This window comes from Eschrichtius robustus, chromosome X (genome assembly GCF_028021215.1).
Source record: "Eschrichtius robustus isolate mEscRob2 chromosome X, mEscRob2.pri, whole genome shotgun sequence".
NCBI classification, from domain to species: Eukaryota; Metazoa; Chordata; class Mammalia; order Artiodactyla; family Eschrichtiidae; genus Eschrichtius; species Eschrichtius robustus.
In genome coordinates, this window is record NC_090845.1 from 118822730 (window position 1) to 118842791 (window position 20062).

At 44.7% G+C, this 20062-nt stretch overlaps 1 protein-coding gene and 1 pseudogene across 1 annotated transcript in view; both read left to right on the plus strand.

Annotated features, from left to right (window-relative positions):
* Positions 1-2914: 2914 nt before the first annotated feature.
* The window catches only part of FHL1 (four and a half LIM domains 1), a 59738-nt gene continuing 42590 nt past the window's right edge, over positions 2915-20062 (plus strand). Inside the window, exon 1 of the mRNA XM_068533273.1 lies at positions 2915-3011. The gene's annotated coding sequence lies outside the window, so the exon portion shown is untranslated. The remainder of the gene's footprint in view (positions 3012-20062) is intronic.
* Positions 11185-12929, plus strand: LOC137756438 (chromobox protein homolog 1 pseudogene; annotated as a pseudogene).

Here is a 20062-nt window from a genome sequence, read left to right on the forward strand (position 1 = left end):
TCTCACACCGGTCAGAATGGCTATCATCAAAAAATCTACAAACAATAAATGCTGGAGAGGGTGTGGACAAAAGGGAACCCTCATACACTGTTGGTGGGAATGTAAATTGATACAGCCACTGTGGAGAACAGTATGGAGGTTCCTTAAAAAACTAAAAATAGAACTACCATACGACCCAGCAATCCCACTACTGGGCATATACCCTGAGAAAACCATAATTCAAAAAGAGTCATGTACCACAATGTTCATTGCAGCTCTATTTACAATAGCCAGGACATGGAAGCAACCTACATGTCCATCGACAGATGAATGGATAAAGAAGATGTGGCACATATATACAATGGAATGTTACTCAGCCATAAAAGGAAACGAAATTGAGTTATTTGTAGTGAGGTGGATGGACCTAGAGTCTGTCATACAGAGTGAAGTAAGTCAGAAAGAGAAAAACAAATACCATATGCTAACACATATATATGGAATGTAAAAAAAAAAAAAAAGGTCATGAAGAACCTAAGGGCAAGATGGGAATAAAGACACAGACCTACTAGAGAATGGACTTGAGGACACGGGGAGGGGGAAGGGTAAGGTGGGACAAAGTGAGAGAGTGGCAGTGTACATATGGACATATATACACTACCAAATGTAAAAGAGATAGCTAGTGGGAAGCAGCCGCATAGCACGGGAGATCAGCTCGGTGCTTTGTGACCAGCTAGAAGGGTGGGATAGGGAGGGAGACGCAAGAGGGAAGAGATATTGGGGATATATGTATATGTATAACTGATTCACTTTGTTATACAGCAGAAACTAACACACCATTGTAAAGCAATTATACTCCAATAAAAATGTTAAAAATAAATAAATAAATAAATAAAAATACAAATAGAACCTAGAATACCACTCGACAATAAAAGAGAGCAAACTATGGATACACACAACTTGAATGACTCTCAAGGGAATTAAGCTGGGTGAAAAAACCAGTCCCCAAAGGTTACAAACTGTATGACTCATTTACATAACATTCTTGACAGGACAACATTGTAGAAATGGAGGACAGATGAATGGTTGCCAATGGCAAGAGACTGGGGGGACTGGGGAGGGGGTTGAGGCTAAAGGAACAACAGGATGGATTCTTGTAATGATGGAACTATTTTGTATCCTGACTGTGGTGGTGGATACATGAGTCTACGCGTGATAAAGTTGGATAGAATTAAATACACACACGAGTACAAGTAAAACCAGGGAAATAATAAGATTCGTAGATCGTACTAATGTCAATATTCTGGTTATGATCTTGTACTATAGTTTTGCATTGGGGGAAACTGGGTAAGGGGTACATAGGATTTCTCTGTATTATTTCTTACAAACGTATGTGAATCTACAATTATCCCAAAAGAAAAAAGAAATAGGAAAGAAATATAAATCAGGTCATGTCATGCCCCAGGGGTGAAGCCATTCATTCACTAGCCTCCCATTGATTTTGGAATAAAACCGTCTGACTATGGACTAGGATGCAGTCCATGATCGGGTCCGTGCCAGCCTGCCCAGGCTTATGCTACCCTCCCCAGCTCTCCTGGTGCCAATCACAACCACCACCTCTTAGTTCTAAAGCAGCAAGATTTGCCCCCTCCTGGCTTTCATACGTCTGCTCCCTCTTCTTGCAAGGCTTTTCCCTGGCTCTTCCTATGGTTGCTTCTTTCATAACTTTCAGGGCTCAGCTTAAATGCCACCTCCTCCTTTCCTAACCACACAATTTGCACCCTCTCCTTTTGCTGCACAGGCCTAATCCCAAATTTGATTATTTTCTCACTTCTTAATCGTCTGTCTCCCCACTAGATTGCAAGCTCCCAGGGCAGGGTGGAGGGTGTCCTGCTCGACTCTGCCATGTATCCTCAGCGCCTGGCACTGTGCCTGGCACACGGTGAGGGCCCAGTAAACCGAAGGTTGAGTGAATGAATGAGTAGCCACGTGCCGCTTTGCCATCAGTGCTTTTTCGAATGATGCAAAGCCCTCTGTATGGTAGCTTTGGGCTCATGATGGGGCTCCTTTCGCTCCCCCGCGGCCGATTACTAAGGGGAAGGGTCGCCGGTGGGTCCTTCGGCGTCGCCCAGAACCACGGGGCTCCTGCAGTCAGGGGCCGAATCGGGGTGCGCTCCGGACGCGGGCCGCTTTGCAGGGGGTGCGCTGGCTAGCGTAGGCCCCCGGTGAGGCCACCTTCGCCCGACTCTCTTTGTTGCTCCCACCTCCCCAGCGCCGGCCGCGGCTGCCTGCAGTGACTCGTGACTCCCCGCCGGCCTCGAGGGCTGCGGCGCGAGGGGCGGGGGTGCCCCGGGCGCCCCCAGCCCGCCCTCCCCTCGGCCTCCGGGGCGGGAGCCGGCCCTCCAGGAAAGCGCTCGCCCCTATCTCCTCGCAGCCACCTTCCCCGCGCGGCCGCGCCTTGCAGTCAGCGGGCCGCCCCCGAGGCGGGGGCACGTGGCCGCGCGGGGTGCGTGGCGCCCCCGCCCCGGCCGGCCCGGCTCCCGCGCGCGCCCCGCACAGCAGCCCCCGCAGGCCGAGCCCCGGCTGGCGCACGCCCCGCCCCGCCCCGGGCCAGCCGCGCCCGCCCCCGCCCCCGCGCGCGCGCACCCTCCCTCCCCGCCTCCCCCGCGTGCCCCTCCCCTCGCGCCCCTCCCGCGCCCTAGATCCAACGCCCGGCCGAGGGGGCTCAGTCCGCAGCGCCACCGCCGCCGCCGCGCCTTGGCCTCGGTGCTGGCAGCGGCCGCCGCCGAGACAGCCGCGCGGGCGAGCATCCCCAGGCAGTAAGCCCGCTTTCTCTCCGCGTGTGCGTGCCTGCGTGTGTGCCTCCCGCCCAGCGGGCCCGCGTCCCGGGAGAGAGGCTGCCTCCTGCCCCGCAGCCGCCGGTCGCGGGCTGGCCCCCGGGGCGGGTATCCGGGGCCTCGGGCCTCGGCCGCCCGGCCGGGGGCGGGGGCTGCGGGATGGCCGGCCGCGGGGTCCCCTCCTCTGCCCTCCCGCCGGTGCGTGCCTCAGCCTCCCTCGGGCTCTCGCCGCAGGGGTGGCGGGCGGAGGGGACCGGGAGCGCCTGGAGGTGGGGGAAGCGGGAGGGAGGAGGGGGCTCTCCCTGGTTTCCTCTGCGGAATGGTGGGGAGTGGAGAGAGAGGGAAGGGGGCCCCTGGGCTTTCTGCCCGAGGATGGCGGGCAGTGGGGGGTTGGGGAGAGGTGGGGGGCACCTCTCGGTTTTCTCAACGAGGATAGCCGGCCGGGTGGGGAGAGCGGGTGAAGATGAAGTGGGGGGCTCCCCTCGGTTTCCTCCTCGAGGACAGGGAGGGAGCGAAGGGGAACCGGCCTCGGTTCGCACGACGAGGCGGGCGGGGGTGGGCGTGGGAGGGAGTGGAGGTGAGGGGCTTCCAAGGTTTGTTCGTCGGGGATGCTGCGGTGGGGAGGAGGAGGGGGAGGATCCGCGCTGGTTCTTCTCTAAGGGGATGGCGAGGGGTTGGCGAATGGGGGTGGGGAGTGGGGGGGTTTCAGCTCCAGCGCGAAACCTAGAGAAGCAGGAGGAAGGTTTTGTAACATGGGTTGAGCCTTAGAAGGTGGATTTTCAAAACTGCAGGGTGTGACCTTTCCGTCTCAAAAAGCGTGAAATCCCTACAAGGTGCCGTCTGTTCTAGGCTCTGGGAGAGAGGTTTCTGCTTTCGAAGTTTCTCTTTCTCTTCCATTCCTCGCGGCCTCTTCTCAGGCGTCCAGGACTAGGTGGAGGTTTGGAAATCAGCAAGGAAAGATTGTGTGTGGTTCGTGTTCGGTGCTGTATTATCTTCTGCGTTTGAGACTGTGCGGGATTCTCAGGTTTGTTTTGATTGCCCTTTACAATAAAAACCCTGTACCAGCGAGACCCCTTGGGAAAAGAAGAGAACAAGGTTTATTAAGGGGACTCCAGGTTTGGTTTTTGAATTTCCTGAAGTGCAAGAGATACGTCGTTGTAGCATTTTGCTTGGCTTTCAGAAGACGTAGAAATAGAATAAACGTATGTCTTTGCTGGAAGTCCCCTATATTCATTTAAATTATTCCATTGGGATTATCTGAGCCCCCTTTGATTTGAATTTGGAATAGATCCAGTTTTCCTAATTGGAGCCATCATTTTGTAATTGCCTGTAATTCGTTCCTGGGTTATCAAATCTGTGGCAAGCTTATAGAGCAGTAGGAATAATTTTTTTTTCGTTATCTTGATTGACAGTTTTAATGTAAATTTTATGTTGTTCTTTGGAAATGTGAACATTTGCAGAATAGCATACATTTAAATTATGAGCCCCTTGGAATTTTGCAAAGCCTTTCCCTCCCCAGCTCATCTCCAGGAACAGAACCCTCCCCGTTCTTTACACTGAGGAAGCAAGGGCTTCTGGGATGGTAGCTTTGCCTTTGGAAACTCATGCTCATATTTGCTTAGGAAGAATACATATTGAAAAGGTTTAGGCCTTTAATGTGGTGACGCTATACGTGCTTTCCCATTTTGGTTACATAAGGTTCCAATCTAGTCTTTACCTTCAGTCTTTAAAAATGCTTATTTAACATTTTTCAGAGCAAATATAATCTTTATGCAACAGGAGATTGGTCAGATACGCCATGATTTGTGTGAACCACCTACCAGTAAGTATATAGTCTAAGACTACCATATGGATTCTGTAACCATGTATGGTTTTTGAAATTCTAGGCTACCATTCCCATATTGAATTTTTGGAGAAGGAAAGCGTTTTTTTGTTTTTTGGGTTTTTTTAACCAAGTCTAGATTTTTGAGTGAAACTTTTAAAAAATGGTGCAAGATTTAAATTGGGAAAATTCTTCATATATGACACCAGGAAATTGAAGCTAATTTAATAGGGATCAAACTAATGGACCACTTAAACATGATAATTTATTTGTGTACTGGAAATGATAAACTGGAAACGTTTTAAGTGGAAATAGAGGTTTTGGTCTCAAAGGTGGACGAGAATGCATTTATTTTTTTTTATAAATTTATTTATTTTATTTACTTATTTTTGGCTGTGTTGGGTCTTAATTGCTGCGCGCGGGCTTCCTCTAGTTGCGGTGAGCGGGGGCTACTCTTCGTTGCGGTGCCCGGGCTTCTCACTGCGGTGGCTTCTCTTGTTGCGGAGCACAGGCTCCAGACGCGCAGGCTCAGTAGTTGTGGCGCACGGGCCTAGTTGCTCCGCGGCATGTGGGATCTTCCCGGACCAGGGCTCGAACCCGTGTCCCCTGCATTGGCAAGCGGATTCTTAACCACTGTGCCACCAGGGAAGCCCCGAGAATGCATTTAAACACTATTATTTGCACCATTTCTAATGTTAATGTGATACCCATTCTATATACTGGGCAATGATCTTAAAATAATACTTTAAAAATACAATTTAAATCTGACTGTTTTTTTCTCTTATGAATAGAATGCTGGGAGTGGTGAAATCTTTTGCAGAGAGAAGCATGTGATGGTGGTGGGCCTTAAGTTTCTCTAGACAAAAGGAGTAAATGGAGTGTCTTTTACGCAGCTTTTTAAGAACCTGTTGTTTGCCCTGCGGGACTGGAGAAGGGGAAAAAAAAGATAAGGAAACTTGAAAAATTAACAAAAATATGATCAGATATCTTTCTAAATATCCTTTAAATTTTTGCTCATATCCATTTGAAAAGTAATTTGTAAGTCAAGGCTTTGCGTAAGACATTGACTTTTACCTCTAACGTTTTGAGGTTAAGACAAAAAACTGTTCACTGAAGGATGGCAGCTAACCTCCTGAGGCTGATCCATCCCTCTTTTCCTGCTTCCCACCTCCCGGTTGCCTGCTTGCCCTCTTGTGCCAGCAACTTTGGCTTTTATAATCTTGTGGGAGTTGAACAAATGTTCGTGCTTGCTTGAACTTTGGGCCTTATCTGTTTGGCTGCTTTCCCCAACTTTTGCCTACAAAATTTTTTTGGTTAATTGAATTTTCCAGTTGTTTAGGTTTGGAGTAAAAGGGAGCAGACTGTAATTATTTTCTCTTAAAAGATCTTTTCTTTCAGCTCCTGTTGGACGAGAGCAAAGAAAGTTTCTTTCTTTCTTTTTTTTTTTTTTTTTTGTCAACAGAGTACTTAATTAAGCAGAATATATGACCATTTATTTATTCAACCAACATTTACTGAGTTACCGCCTCTGTTAGAGGCTCTGTGCTAGGTGCCGGGATGTACAGTGGATATGAAATGGCTCCTGCTTTCTGGTGCAGTTATTAAAATGAAAAGTAGACAGTGAATTCGTTGTGCACAATCAAGAGTTGTCCAGAGTCTTTTGGACTTTAACATAGCACTTTATGTACAGTAAACATGCTTCAGCCATGCAAACAGGGGAGCCGTTTCTTTCCAGGGTATTAGTCACTGCATAAATTCCATCTCACCTTCCCAATGAAGAAGACATACTTTGTCAGTTTGGGTAATAACATGGTTTATAAGTCATCTTAAGGTCAATGGCCTTTTAAAATTTTGTGTAAAGTAATTAGGACATAGCAGATTCCTTGATATTAAAGTTCAGCATTTTGTATGACGGTATAGAGTAGTGAAAAGACAACCAGGCCAGCATTCCTTCCTGTGACGTAAAGCAGCTTCTGACAGCAAATTGGGCCAAAAAATTTATTTTTCTATGGTCACCTTTGAACTACAGGTACTAACGAATGATGGAGCCCAGAGGAGTAGATAAGACTAAATGGGAGGGCGAGTAAACCTTTGTCCTCCTGCTGGGTTGCCTACCGAGGTGGTGGAGAATTCCCATCTGCAGATAGTGCTAGACGAGTGGTTTTTAACTGGGGCAGTTTTGTCCCCTAGGAGACATTGAACAATGTCTGGAGACAGTTTTGGCAGTCACAGCTTGGGGCGTGTCTAGTGGGTAGAGGTCAGGCAAGGGGCTTAAACATTCTAGGATGCCAGGGGCAGTCCCCCGCAACAGAGAATCATGTGACCCAAGTTGGCAATAGTGCTAAGGTTGATGTAATTTCCTCTATGAAATGCAGTAGAACTTAACTTCAGGAGAGTAGAGAACACTAACAGTGTCTTGACGTGACTGAGTTGTTGGCTGAGCTTACTTTACTAGTCTTTAAAGTGACTAGTACCTGAACATCGACCCAAATCACGAAGACCAGTAAAAGCTACCATTTATGGTACTTAGCTCTGTGCCAGGCACTTGTATACATTGTCTAGTCTCTTCATTTTTTAAATTAAGAACCAGGCTCAGAGAGGTACAGTAATTTGCCCTCAGTTGCACAGCTGGTCGCAGTTAGGAGACATCAAAATTAAGATTGTCTTACTCCTCAGAAGTTCATGGTTTTGAGCACAACGTCGTACTGTCTCCCTTGTGGTGTGCTCTATTCAAAGTCTTAACAAAATTAAAATTACTACATGTCCTATATACCATTGAGTTTGCTGGAGAGTAATTAAAACCATGAACATTAAACTTGATCATACTTGAAGTAAGTGGCCAGGAGTAGGGGGCAAAAGGGAACTGGTTACTTGAAGGCCTACTATAGTTCTAGAAAATATGTGAGTTGAATTTACACCCATTATGTAATTTGATCCTCAAAGGAACTCTGCAAAGTGGTTATGATGCACATTTCACAGATGAGGTTAGTTAAGTAACTTGTCTAAGATTGCACAACTAATAAGCGGCAGAGTTGGGATTTGAACTTCAGTCCCGTGACTAAGCCACTGTCCCTTGCTGCTTGGTCTGGAGCTTGGGGTTGCTGAAGGCGAGTGAGGCAAGGAGCCTGCTGCAGAGAGGTGGGTGACTGGTCCTGGGTAAAAAGTCACTTCGGAGGTAATGTGTTGTAGACACAGATCACATCCAGGTGGAGAATGGAGAGGTGAACTCTTATACTCTACCTTCCTCAGCTGAGGAGAATTCAGTTGAACATGAAGTTTGTTCTAGAGATCTACCCGCACTGAGCCTGCCGTTGTCATTTTGGGGAACTTTATTGTCTATCTTCCTTGAAAATTTTACTTTTTATGGTGGTAAAGCTGGAAGTTACCTAATTGCGTTTATATCCTTTCTGCAGCTTACCTTCAACCTTTTTTGGACTGTCGTATAGAACTTAACAATGATAGCATTTAGTTTTGTAGTCTTTGTACACAATTTAAACATTTGTTTTTGCTGTGGACGTTGTTTTTATAACAAGCGTCATCAAATTCATATTTGTGTTTTCCATATGGGGGGTGTGTTTTGTTTTGACAGCTAAATATTTATTTTAACTTTTGATGTGTTGTGTTTTAGAGCATAGCAAGAGGAAAAAAAAAAAAAAACCCAGCCCAATAGCAACCATATTTTGTCTGGAAAGCTTTTTTTTTTTTTTTTTTTTGTGGGTAGAAAAAGTACCTCATGTTTCATTTCATTTACTTTAAACTGGAAAGGAATTTTAACCATGATTCTCAAGGGCCAGGATGCTGGAAAAAAAAAGTTATTTAGATAAAACGTATGTTTTGATTTCCACGTAGGACTGTGAGCCATAGATTCTGATTATAATAATAATGTCCTGATTCTGACTACAGCAGCCAGCCACTTGGGTAATCAACCACTGTGTGCAGACACGCATTGCGATACTGTCTGATTTCGTACCCCCGCCCCATGATTTTAGAGTAGACTTGAGAGATCTGGTAAAACTTGCAAGAATGCACTAATCCTTTTGAAAATCAATTTTTTAAATGATAAGAGTGGTACTTTTTCATTGTAGGGAAATTTAGAAAATACAGACAAGCCTAAAGAAAATAAAAATCAGTTATAATCCACCACCCAGAAGTTAGTGACAATGTTTTGTATTTCTTTTTTAAATGCAGTGATCTTTTTCATGGTGGACTCAAGTCCATTGCAGAATCTCCAACTTATAAGTGTAGTCTAAGGTTTTTTAAAAATTTTACCAAAAGATCCTCTGAATTACTGTTGCATCTCTAGATAGAAGTCATGGTCATGAAGAGTGAAATGGGAACGCCACCTGAGAGTTAGAGAATGATCATGTGGCCTCCTCATGTAAGCTCCTTAAAATTCTTCCTCCTCCAACTTGAGTAGTAGAATTTCAGCGCTAGAAGGGACTGTCAAGACCCACCCCCTGCTTTGTTTTAGAGATGAGAAAACTGAGGCTCAAAGGGGCCAAGCACCTGATCCAAGGTCATATGATGTGTTAATGTCAGAGCTCCAATTAGAAGTTTTAGGTCCTCCATACTAGGTAAGTTTTAATTTCCTAATTAAAAACTTCACAGCCAGAACTTTTTGTTGCCTTGTCCCTCAAAAGAACAAGTTATTATGGTGAAAGTATATTAACTATGTACTGAAGGATACCAAAAAGGCCAATTTTTTCCTAATTTCAGAAAATCATCAAAACAGTTGTTTGCAGAAAATTATCATATTATTTGCTTTACTGAAATTGAACATTAGTGGTGGGGAACCTCTTTTTTGCATCTAACCTTTGATTTCCTCTGGCCTAGGGAGCAAGTACTAGTACCGAGGCCTATCGAATATGCCTAGAGTCACAGAAATTCAGCAATGACTTCGTTAAGAGTCTTTACACATACTAGCCTGAAAGACCCCAATTGGAGCCATCGCTGCGTGAAAGTTTTCTTTTCCTTTATAAAATGAAATGTCTGTTAAAATTGTGGTAAAGTTCAAATTGTGGGAAAGAAATGGTAAAGACTGCATTTGCTTCCAGACTCGGGTAGGAAGTTAAGTTGTAGCACATGCTGGCACAAGCGCATGCGCGCACACCCTCACATGCGATTGTTGTTTTAAATCTGGCGCTGTTAAAAATAAATACGTTCTTCGGCTTCCCGCCCTTTCTTTCTTCGCCCTCTTTGTTCTTTCTGTGGCTGTGTGGGCCCCTCTCTCTTCGTGTCTCCTTTGCCTGGGTGTCTATTTTACCCTCAGGGTGACCTTTTTTCGGTCCAGTGGACTCTGCCCACTTTTCTTTTTCCGGGCTCCAGAGTCATCATCATGTTTACCTGCCGCTGCGTCTTCCCCTTCCCGCATTTGCCAGTATTACAGTTACCCCAACCTGGGCCAGTTCCGTTTTCCAGCCTAGGATGGTCAGGGAAGCTGCTCTCCAGAACAGGTGTCGGGTGAGATCTGGTGTCCCTTGATACAGAAACGTCACTGTTCGAATAGAATTAAACAAAATACATCTGGAGATTACATAGGCTGTGTACACACGTAAACCTGTGAACGCAAAATCATCCCTTTTCTACGGCCAGGGCCCCAGCAAACACTAAAGCTTCGTGAAATAATGAATATGGATACGATTTGAACAAATGAGAAAATTGTACCCTTGCCTAGGGGTGTGTTGTGAAGTAGTTTTTGCTCCTGTTCCTCATTATTGCCTGCTAATGAATATGTGCATTGTCAGTGAGCCGCCAGCTCTTCCCAGCTTCCTGCAGTACACTGTATTTCTCTTCTGAAAATGGGTTTTTCTCTGTATTTAAACCAATGAGATTTGCTTGAGCTTCATTTTGGAACTACTATGGGTGTAAAATACACAGATAGAAGATACATGTGTACTGGCTTTGTAAGTGCAGTGAAACCTAGGAAAAGAAAAGAGCAGTCAAAGTAAGTCTTGGTTGCCAGCACTCTACGTTTTGTGGGATTTATATTTCATTCACGCACCTAAAAACTCTGGTTCTAGGGGCAGGACAGGAATAAAGATGCAGACGTAGAGAATGGGCTTGAGGACACGGGGAGGGGGAAGAGTAAGCTGGGACGAAGTGAGAGAGTGGCATGGACATATATACACTACCAAACGTAAAATAGATAGCTAGTGGGAAGCAGCTGCATAGCACAGGGAGATCAGCTTGGTGCTTTGTGACCACATAGAAGGGGGTGGGATAGGGAGGGAGGGAGGGAGACGCAAGAGGGAAGAGATATGGGAACATATGTATACGTATAACTGATTCACTTCGTTATAAAGCAGAAACTAACACACCATTGTAAAGCAATTATACTCCAATAAAGATGTTAAAAAAATAAAATTAAATTCACAAACCAGAAAAAAAAACAACCCTGGTTCTTACATATATTCAAGGCATAAAATGTTCCATAGACCTTCTAATCACAAGAATTTGCAATATCCACCGAGTTCTAAATGTGCTTTTCAATACTAAGGACGTGATAGGTAGGAATGTAGAGCTGTTACCGTCAAGGTTGTTTTGACGAGGATGGTACAAAAGTAAATTTCTCTACTCGATTAACAAGTTTTGTTATTCACTTTCAGTTTTAGAGTGCGGATAAGGCTGCTTGGCTCCTGTCAGGATAAAAATGTGTGATTTATTAGGAAGAGGTTAAGGACTGGTTTTTCAGTGAATCTCTGCCGGGTCTAGTATTAGACTTTATTCTTGTTTGGGAAGCTGATGGCCAGCATCTGTCTATAAACATAATCAATCATCTGTACTTTCGTGTGACCAGTTGAACTGAAGTAACAGGTGCCCCCCCCCCAGGTTTCTTAGAGACTAAAGAGTACACACACACACACACATAAATTCCAAAAATTTGTGTATCACTAAGCCGTAGTAGTTGATTTAGACATTTGAATTAACAAAATTTTATGTTTTTCAATAGTTTGTAAGAAACACCCTGTAAATAATGGTAGTTTCACATACTTAAAACAATTTTTATAAAAAGTCCTCAGGCAGATGGCTTCTAGAAGCTAAGGAGACACTTTAAGTTCCTTGTCAAAGATTCTATGTCTCCAGATGCCAGGGTCAGTTCAAATTTTCAAATTCTAGGCCCTTCCCTTCTAGGCCATAAGATGCAGAATTTTCCAATGTAGTAAGCACACCTAACCACACTAAGGAAAGAAACCAAGCAGCCAAGCTAATAGGAGGTGAAAATGTATACTTGCATCTACAGATAAAGCAGTCGGCCTTCGTTAGAGACACTTTTTAAATATCAACTCCCCCCCAATTTATTAAAGAATAACTAACAGATATAATCGTATATAGTTAAAGTGTACGGCATGGTACAATAAATAAATCTATTTTAAATAAGTTACAGTAGATAGATTAGTTTGGGATGAACAGATACACACTACTGTATACAAAACAGAGGTTCGGCTGAGGGGAGGGCCGCTTCAGGGAGGGGCTCAGCCTCGGTCAGCAGGCTTGTTGCTTTTCTGGTCGCCACTCCCCCGGCCAGCCCGACAACATGCGCCAGTAGCGGGGCACCGATTCCTCTCGGGCTCGTGGGCGCTGCTCTGAGCCCCGTCACCCTTTATACCAGAAAGCTGGAGGGCACCATGGGGAAAACAAAACAAGAAGAAAGTGGAGGAGGTGCTAGAAGAAGAGGAAGAAGAGGAAGTGGTGGAAAAAGTTCTTGACCGTCGAGTGGTAAAGGGCCAAGTGGAGTACCTCCTAAAGTGGAAGGGGTCCTCAGATGAAGACAGCACAAGGGAACCAGAAGAAAACCTGGATCCCCCTGGCCTCATTGCTGAGTTCCTGCAGTCACAGAAAACAGCCCACGAGACAGATAAATCAGAGGGAGGCAAGCGCAAAGCTGATTCTGATGCGGAAGATAAGGGGGAGGAGAGCAAACCAAAGAAGAAGAAAGAAGAGTCAGAAAAGCCACGAGGCTTTGCCCGGGGTTTGGAACCAGAGCAGATTATTGGAGCTACAGACTCTAGTGGAGAACTCATGTTCCTGATGAAATGGAAAAACTCTGTGATGAGGCTGACCTGGTCCCTGCCAAGGAAGCCAATGTTAAGCGCCCACAGGTTGTCATATCCTTCTGTGAGGAAAGGCTGACGTGGCATTCCTACCCCTCGGAGGATGATGACAAAAAAGTTGACAAGAATTAACTGTCCTGAGTACCAGCCCCTGTCACATCTGACTGTGGGTTTCAAGTGGGGAAAGAAAGAGTTCTACTTGTCTTGACACCATAGAGGTGGCTTGAGAAGATGTCCTTTGAAGAGCCAGTATAGTTTCTGTGCCCTACAGCAGCCCAAGTGCTTTAAAGCTGCTGCATGCTGTATAGTTTGCACACCCATCCCAGTGGAGAGGAAGGAGGGTCAGTGTTTCAAGGCAACCCGTTCTGAACTTTGCTGAGAAAAGCAAAGGACCTTCTATGAAGGACAAAACTTGCAGAATGGGATGTGGGAGAGCTATAAAGATACTGTAGATCTTCAAAGAGCATCTCTGCAACCCACAGCTTTCTTCCCAATAGTGTTAACTCTGCATTTTTACAGCGTAGCATGTGTGTAGTTTTTGGCTATTTCTGGTGTATTATTTGGGGTGGGAGGGATGGGGTGGGAAAGAAGGGAGATGGGTTAGGATCATTTTTGTTAAAATTTGGGGCCTGTTGGGGGGAAATGGTGAAACAAAGGAAAGAACAACTAATGATGATTTGGTTCTGTGTCCAGAATATTTCATCCTTTCAAAAAATGTCATTGGCAACCTAAGTGAGGACTGTGAGAGACTGTTTAAAAGCTGTGAATGCCTGAAACTTAGAAGCCAAGGTGTTCCCTGCCTGAGCTTAATGCTGTTCCCAACAAAGGACCAAGCCAGTTAAGAAGTTACCAAAGCTGCCATTTGGGGGATGGAAACTGGTTGAGGAGGAAAAGTCTTACTGGAGTGGATACACAGGCACATCATTCTGTCTTAGAGGTGATAATTCTTGAAATTGACAAGAAGACCCTTTCTTTTCCAATTATGAAGTTATAAATATCAGCTTCTCCATCCAAGCCACTGGCTGAAGTATTTGGGGAAGGGCAGAGGGTGGTATAGGAGGTGGGAGAGTAGGGAAAGACAAGGGCCAGTGCTCTTAGGGTGGAAAACTCTTGGAGCCTCTGTTTTTTGAACTTTGAAACCATTGGTGGCAGGGTTCAGTCACTGACAGCACGAATTCACTGAATCACTTGAGGAGCTGAATGATTTCTGAAGCCCTGGTCTCAGGAGAAGATTAAACTTTCATACTGGGGCAGTGGTTCACTTTAAAACAAAACAATTTTTTTTAATCCTAAGAATTAACTAAAACCCAAAATGCTGTCTTGAATCATGAGATCCATCAGTTCTTGACATCGTCTAGACCTGCATCTAGAACTCCATTGTAAAATCATTTTAGGCCTGTGTTAGGTTTCTGTGAAAACTTTTGTTTAACTGTTAAACTTCATACCAACACTGTCAGTTTTTGTCTTAATCAAAGTATAGATTTGTAAAAAAAACACAAAAAACAAAATAGATGAACAACAAGGACCTACCGTATAGCACAGGGAACTATATTCCATATCTTGTAATGGAAAGGCATCTGAAAAAGAATAGATATATTCATATATGGATAAGTGAATCACTTTGCTGTGTACCTGAAACTAACACAACATTGTAAATTAACTATACTTCAATTTAAAAAATGGTTTAAAAAATAACAAGAAAAAAGAAAATGAAGTGTACAATGTGATGATTTGATATACATGTACGTTGTGGAATGATTATCAAGATAATTTAATACCCACTGTATGGAGTATCATTTATGTACAGTAAACTGCATCCAGTTAAGGCACACAGCTTGACGAGTTGCGGCAGCGGCATAGAGCTGTGTGGCGCTCAGTCCCCCCACGCTTCCTCGTGCTCCTTTTGCAGTGCATCCTTCCCCAGGGAACCACTGATCTGCTTTTGTGTGAGAGCTGCTTTCTAAACTTAGATTTGAAAGTTTGTGGATCTTTCTCAATCCAAAGACCAGCTACAAATCCAGAACGCTGTTTTCTTCTCTACATTTAAGATCAAATAATATGACAAGGAGATTCCAGGTTTGACTTCGTAGAACCTTTTCCTGGTGGCCTAAAGACGAGTACTTAAGATTTTGCCTGCAAGTAAACCACAGTCTCTTTATTGAATAGCCTCATTACATACTCGGATTGAAGGGAAATCAGAGCCAAGAGAGAAACAATCCTGATAAAACAGAGAGGCAGCTTATGCTCTTCTGAAGTAGATAGGGTGAGATGTCAAATCCCTCAAGGACAGGACAAGTAATGTAATTTGAACTTTGCTTCACACTTATTCATAAATTAAAAATGAAAGCATCAGGATAAATGTTTTACACCTGTAGGTCTATACCTCCAGCTAGTGTGTGTATGTAATCATTATTCAGGAATAACCCTGTCCCTAGAGCCTTCCAAAAGATTTGAAATGGGTTTCAGAGGGAATTTTCAGTGGATGGAAGGTGTACCATCTTTACACACTTACGTGCAAAGCCGGCTTTTAACATGCTGAATGTTGCTTTCCCATTGATATATTCAGTTGAATGAACGATTAGGCAATTTAAGGGCTAGAGTATTGAGACGCAATTTGTCCCTTCCTCACTCACCCCCTCAAAATAATTCACGTCACCGTCCTTTTATGTCTAGCTGGCTCTCCTTTCCATTGCTGCCGCTCTGTCCTGCATCTAGTGTCCATCTGCCACTCCTGATTTCTACTGTTTCTGCCCTTCCCTGCTTTCCTTTCCCAGTTTTCTTCCTCCTCTTTTCTGTCTCCCGATGCTACTTCTCTTATGCTGCTCTGCTTTCTCATGACAAAGCTGTTTTTATAAACATCTCCAGACCAAGTCATCAGCAGACTAATTCCAACATGTCAGATGTCATCTTGGAGACTGTTTTTCTTACTTTTTGTTTTGTGGTCCAAGAATTTCTTCAGACTCCTTTTTTTGGGGGCCATACTGGAGGTCTGAGAGTTGTGAATGGTTGGTTTTCACATAATCAAAGTTGAATATGTTTGCAGGGCTATGTTATAGTCAGTCTTTGAAACCATGAATCATTGAAAAGACATGAATGATGTACATTACAGCGTTCCTGTGAAACTTCCCTTTACAAAGCTACAGCAATTAAAATGGTCTTGAGGTAAGGAGATGTATTGTGCCTCAGAATGTACTGGAAAGGTTTTTTTGGTTTGGTGTTTTTTTTTGTTTTTTGGGGTTTTTTTTGCCACACCATGCGGCTTGTGGGATCTTAGTTCCCTGACCAGGGATCAAACCCGGGCCCTCGGCAGTGAAAGTGTGGGAGTCTTAACCACTGGACTGCCAGGAAATTCCTGGAAAGGGTTGATTTTTTTTGTTTTGTTTTAAAAAACAAAAAAACTTCAACATTTGTCAAAATCTCTAGAATGCACAGCAGAAAGAATGAACCCTAATGTAAACTATTGACATTAGTTAATAATAATATATCAGTGATGGCTCATCAACTGTAAAAAAAAAAATACAGTAATGCAGGATATTAAAGATAGAGGAAACTGGGAAGGAGGTATTGTGGAGGTATGTGGAAACTACTTTCTGCTCAATTGTTCTGTAAATCTAAAACTGCTTTTAAAAAATCTATTATAAATATTATTTTTCACTTGGGATTCAGAAATACAATGACTATATCAGTCACTGTTTATTATTAATTTGTAGATAAAAGCACAGTGTTTGTTTTTAAGTACTAGTAACGTAAGAGAAGTGCCTCTTCGTGAATGCTGTAACTTGTACCATCGGTTCCCTGAATAGTGAAAATGTGAGTTCCCGGGAGAGCTGCCTGGCGCTGTTCACTACTGTCCGGTTGCACAAGAGTTACTGAGCAGGTTAGTGTGAGCACTGTGTTGGGGCTTTGTCTGTCTGCCACCACTGGGGCATCGTGCCATCTTTGTGGTGGAGTGGAGCCCTGGGCTTGACAAATCCCGTGCCCTACAACCCAGTGAGCCCTTTTTTGACCCTTGCATTTGTGGTATCCCTAGCAACAGTGACGATCGGTGAGCTCATGCCAACTCTTGCAGCCAATATCCAGGTCAGAGTTTGATTGCTTTCGGCCAGAGGCTGTTGCTTGGCTTGTCGTAGCATGGACCTGAGACCAGAACCTCTGGGCAATTACTCAGCGTGGCCAGTGTGACAGTAAAGCATGTGAAAAGATGAGGTCTTTTAAGGTCTTATTGCCAATGGTTTCTATATACTGGAACTGGGTGATTCTTTTTTTTTGACCTGGGTGATTCTTATGAGCAACTACAAGCACGTGTTGCTTACTTGAGTTGGCTGTGTAAACAGAACATTCTCTGTAGGTGTTAGTAGGTGCCGGGGGGCGGGGGGGGGTCAGGCCTGAGAATGACATTGAGGCTGAGGGAGACAAGCAAACATTGGGATGGTGTTAAAGTCACTGGAAGAGGAAAAATTGAGAAAGCATCAAGAATTGGAATATAAATGACGGCAGTCACTCAAGGAATCAAGGAATGGATGTCTTGGGGATATGGTTGTTCATGAAATGCGTCCATCAGGTCTGTGATTAGACGCAGGGTCAAAAACTTCATACAGTTAGCTGCAAAAATACTCATGAAGGGGGGAGTTGGTTATAGAGTTCACCTATTTAACTCATTAAATTTTATTGTATATTGGAAGAAAATTTTTAATGTATGGATCTGTTACGTATACTCATTGTTATACCTGTTATTAGAGAAGCTTTCACGTATTTGTTTTCTTGATTCGCTGCTTGACTGGTCGACTGTACATGCGGTCCTACCTCTGTTGGAAGCAGCAGATTTTAATGGGGGGAAGGGGAAAGAGGGGACAGAGAGAACCTCTCCCTTGAGTCAGAGTCCGCGATGGAGGCTGGGGATTCCAGTTTGGCTGCCGAGATCAAGGGTTACTCTGGGCTGGTGGTGAACCAAACGGTGGCACAGCCGCTGCATTCCTTGTGGTCACCTTCACGATTGACACCGGGTTCTGTGAGCTGACTTGATTGTACAGCAGTTCCTGTCCATTGTAGAGGCGGCAGAACTAACCGTCTGGCCGAAGCATCCTGCGTTTGCCCCACAGGTGTAGACAGGCCCGGTCAGTCAGGAGGCCTGCCCCAGTCATGCTCCTCTCGGCCACGCTGCTGGAAATAGCTAGAAGGCCTGTGGAGGTGCAGTGGCGATGGCAGGCAGGGCGGGTATGTCACAGCGTCCTCTTGCCCCCTGTTGCTCACCCAGCCACTGCTCGCTGCCCTTTGGCTCCTCTTCATCTCCCTTTCCCTCTATCTCCTGTTTACCCTTGATTCAGTTACTTGTGGATTTTCTGTTAAGGAACAAGGAAGCAGGACCTCAGCACCAAAAAGTCAGGGCCCCTTGGCTGAAGCAGTCAAGCCCAGACTTCCCCCACTGCCGGGCTGTTACAGCTGCGTGGGCCTGTTGGGTGTCAGGTGGAACTTGGGGTACTTGTAAAAGTTTCTAACATACAACTTGAAAGTTGATTTGTGTCACCTTATAAACTTATCGTTCCTTCCACTTTTAAAACCCTATAATTTTCCTTTATGTGTGTGTTATTGTCCCTATAGCAGACACTGGCTGCGTGCATGCCGATGTGAAGGGTTTATTCTGCGGCTAATTGATTGGAGCAGGGCTGCCCAGTGGCCAGCATGTAAGGAAACAGTTCATAGGGTACCAAAGGCAGCTTCTAGAGTATGAGTCCGAACACTTCCTCACATGAAATCAGCAAACGTTTATTGACTGCTTGCTCTATGTGCTAGATGCTGTGGGGAACGTTAAAAGCAAAAAGGATCTCTTCAAGGAAGGAACATCCATTCTAATTGGAGAAGCTGTTAGAGACGCATTAAGGATGTGGTAGAAAGAGTACTGAACTGAGAGGGAGGAGGAGGGAGTCGGGAGTGTTGAATCCCAGCCCGAGTTCTACCAATAACCATCTGATCCCTTGGGCAAAGTACTTCCCCTTAGTACTTAGTTTATAAAAAGGGAATCGGACTGGATAATCCCTAAGACTTTCTATAGATTGGTTCACAAACAAATGGGTTCAAAAGGTAAACAACAGTACAAGGCAGTAATAGGATTTCAGAAGACGGTACCTTCTCTTTTGCCGAATGGAATATGCATATAATAGTTACTATTATGTGTAAATGATGCATGTATTTATACTGTATAATTATCCTGACTATAGACCAGGATTTCTCAGAGTCGGGTCCTTGGACCAGCAGCATCAGCATTACCTGGGAGCTCGTTAGAAATGCAGACTCAGGGGCCCCATCCCAGACCTACTGACTCAGAAGCACTGGGAATGCAGCTCAACACTTTGTGTTTTAATAATCCCCACCCCCACCCCTGGAGGCTGTCATGCCCACTAAACTTTGACTGTGGGCTCTAGGAATTCGGGGCGGCGGTTCTCAAACTTGGCTGCACATTATATTCCTCTGGGGGAACACGGGGGGGCACCGAGACGTTACTAGTTGCTCTGGCTCCCCAGGTGCAGCCAATTTGAGAACCACTGGTGTAGGGACGGTGGCGTGCACCCGAGCACCTGTTGCTCAGTAGGGGTGACAGAGCTCAGAGGCATGGAGTCAGCCAGAGCCAGAGCTGAGTGTGGGAGAAGGGGAAAAGCGGGCTTGAGCGTGACTGGAAGGCCTTGAATTTCATGCTAGCAATTTGGCCTTTAGATTACAGTGGAGGAAAGTCGGGGGGAAAGGGAGTGATCCGTTCAAGCTGGTACATTTGAAAGGTTATTCTGGCGGTTCTATGAAGACGGGAGTGCGTCCATAGTCAGGAAGTCTGGTGAAGTAGTCTAGGTGTGAAGTAATCATGCACCAAACTAGGAATGTAGAAATGTGATTATAAGGAAGAAAAAGTATGAAAGCTCTCTTGCAGTACAGATGGCTAGGATTTGGTGATAGCTGTGGGGTGAAGGCACAGTTAGAATGAGTCTTTGGCTCAGGAGTTCCTCTCTTCTGGGACAGCCAGTGCTCTCCAGCTGCAGCTTTCAGAATCGTCACGTTTTCTGCATCTGTACTTATCCTTTGTCCCTCATTGCTTTGATTTTGGAGTTCTAATTTGGGGGGTGGGTATTCCCCAGTGACTTATAGAAAGACACAAATTATAGTCGTCCAGAAAGCTACCCATGGTCATCGGGGCGGGGGGGAAAAATCCTATTTCTCTTGACGAAAGAATGCTTGGAGTTGTGGGAAAGTTGTAAACTTGGCAATGACTAATTCAAGCCTATCAGTCAATTAAGTGAATTTTTATTTTATCATTTGTTTTATTTGGGAACTGTTGTTAATAGTCACTGAAAGAACATCAATCTCCGTATTTTTAAAACAAAACAAAACAA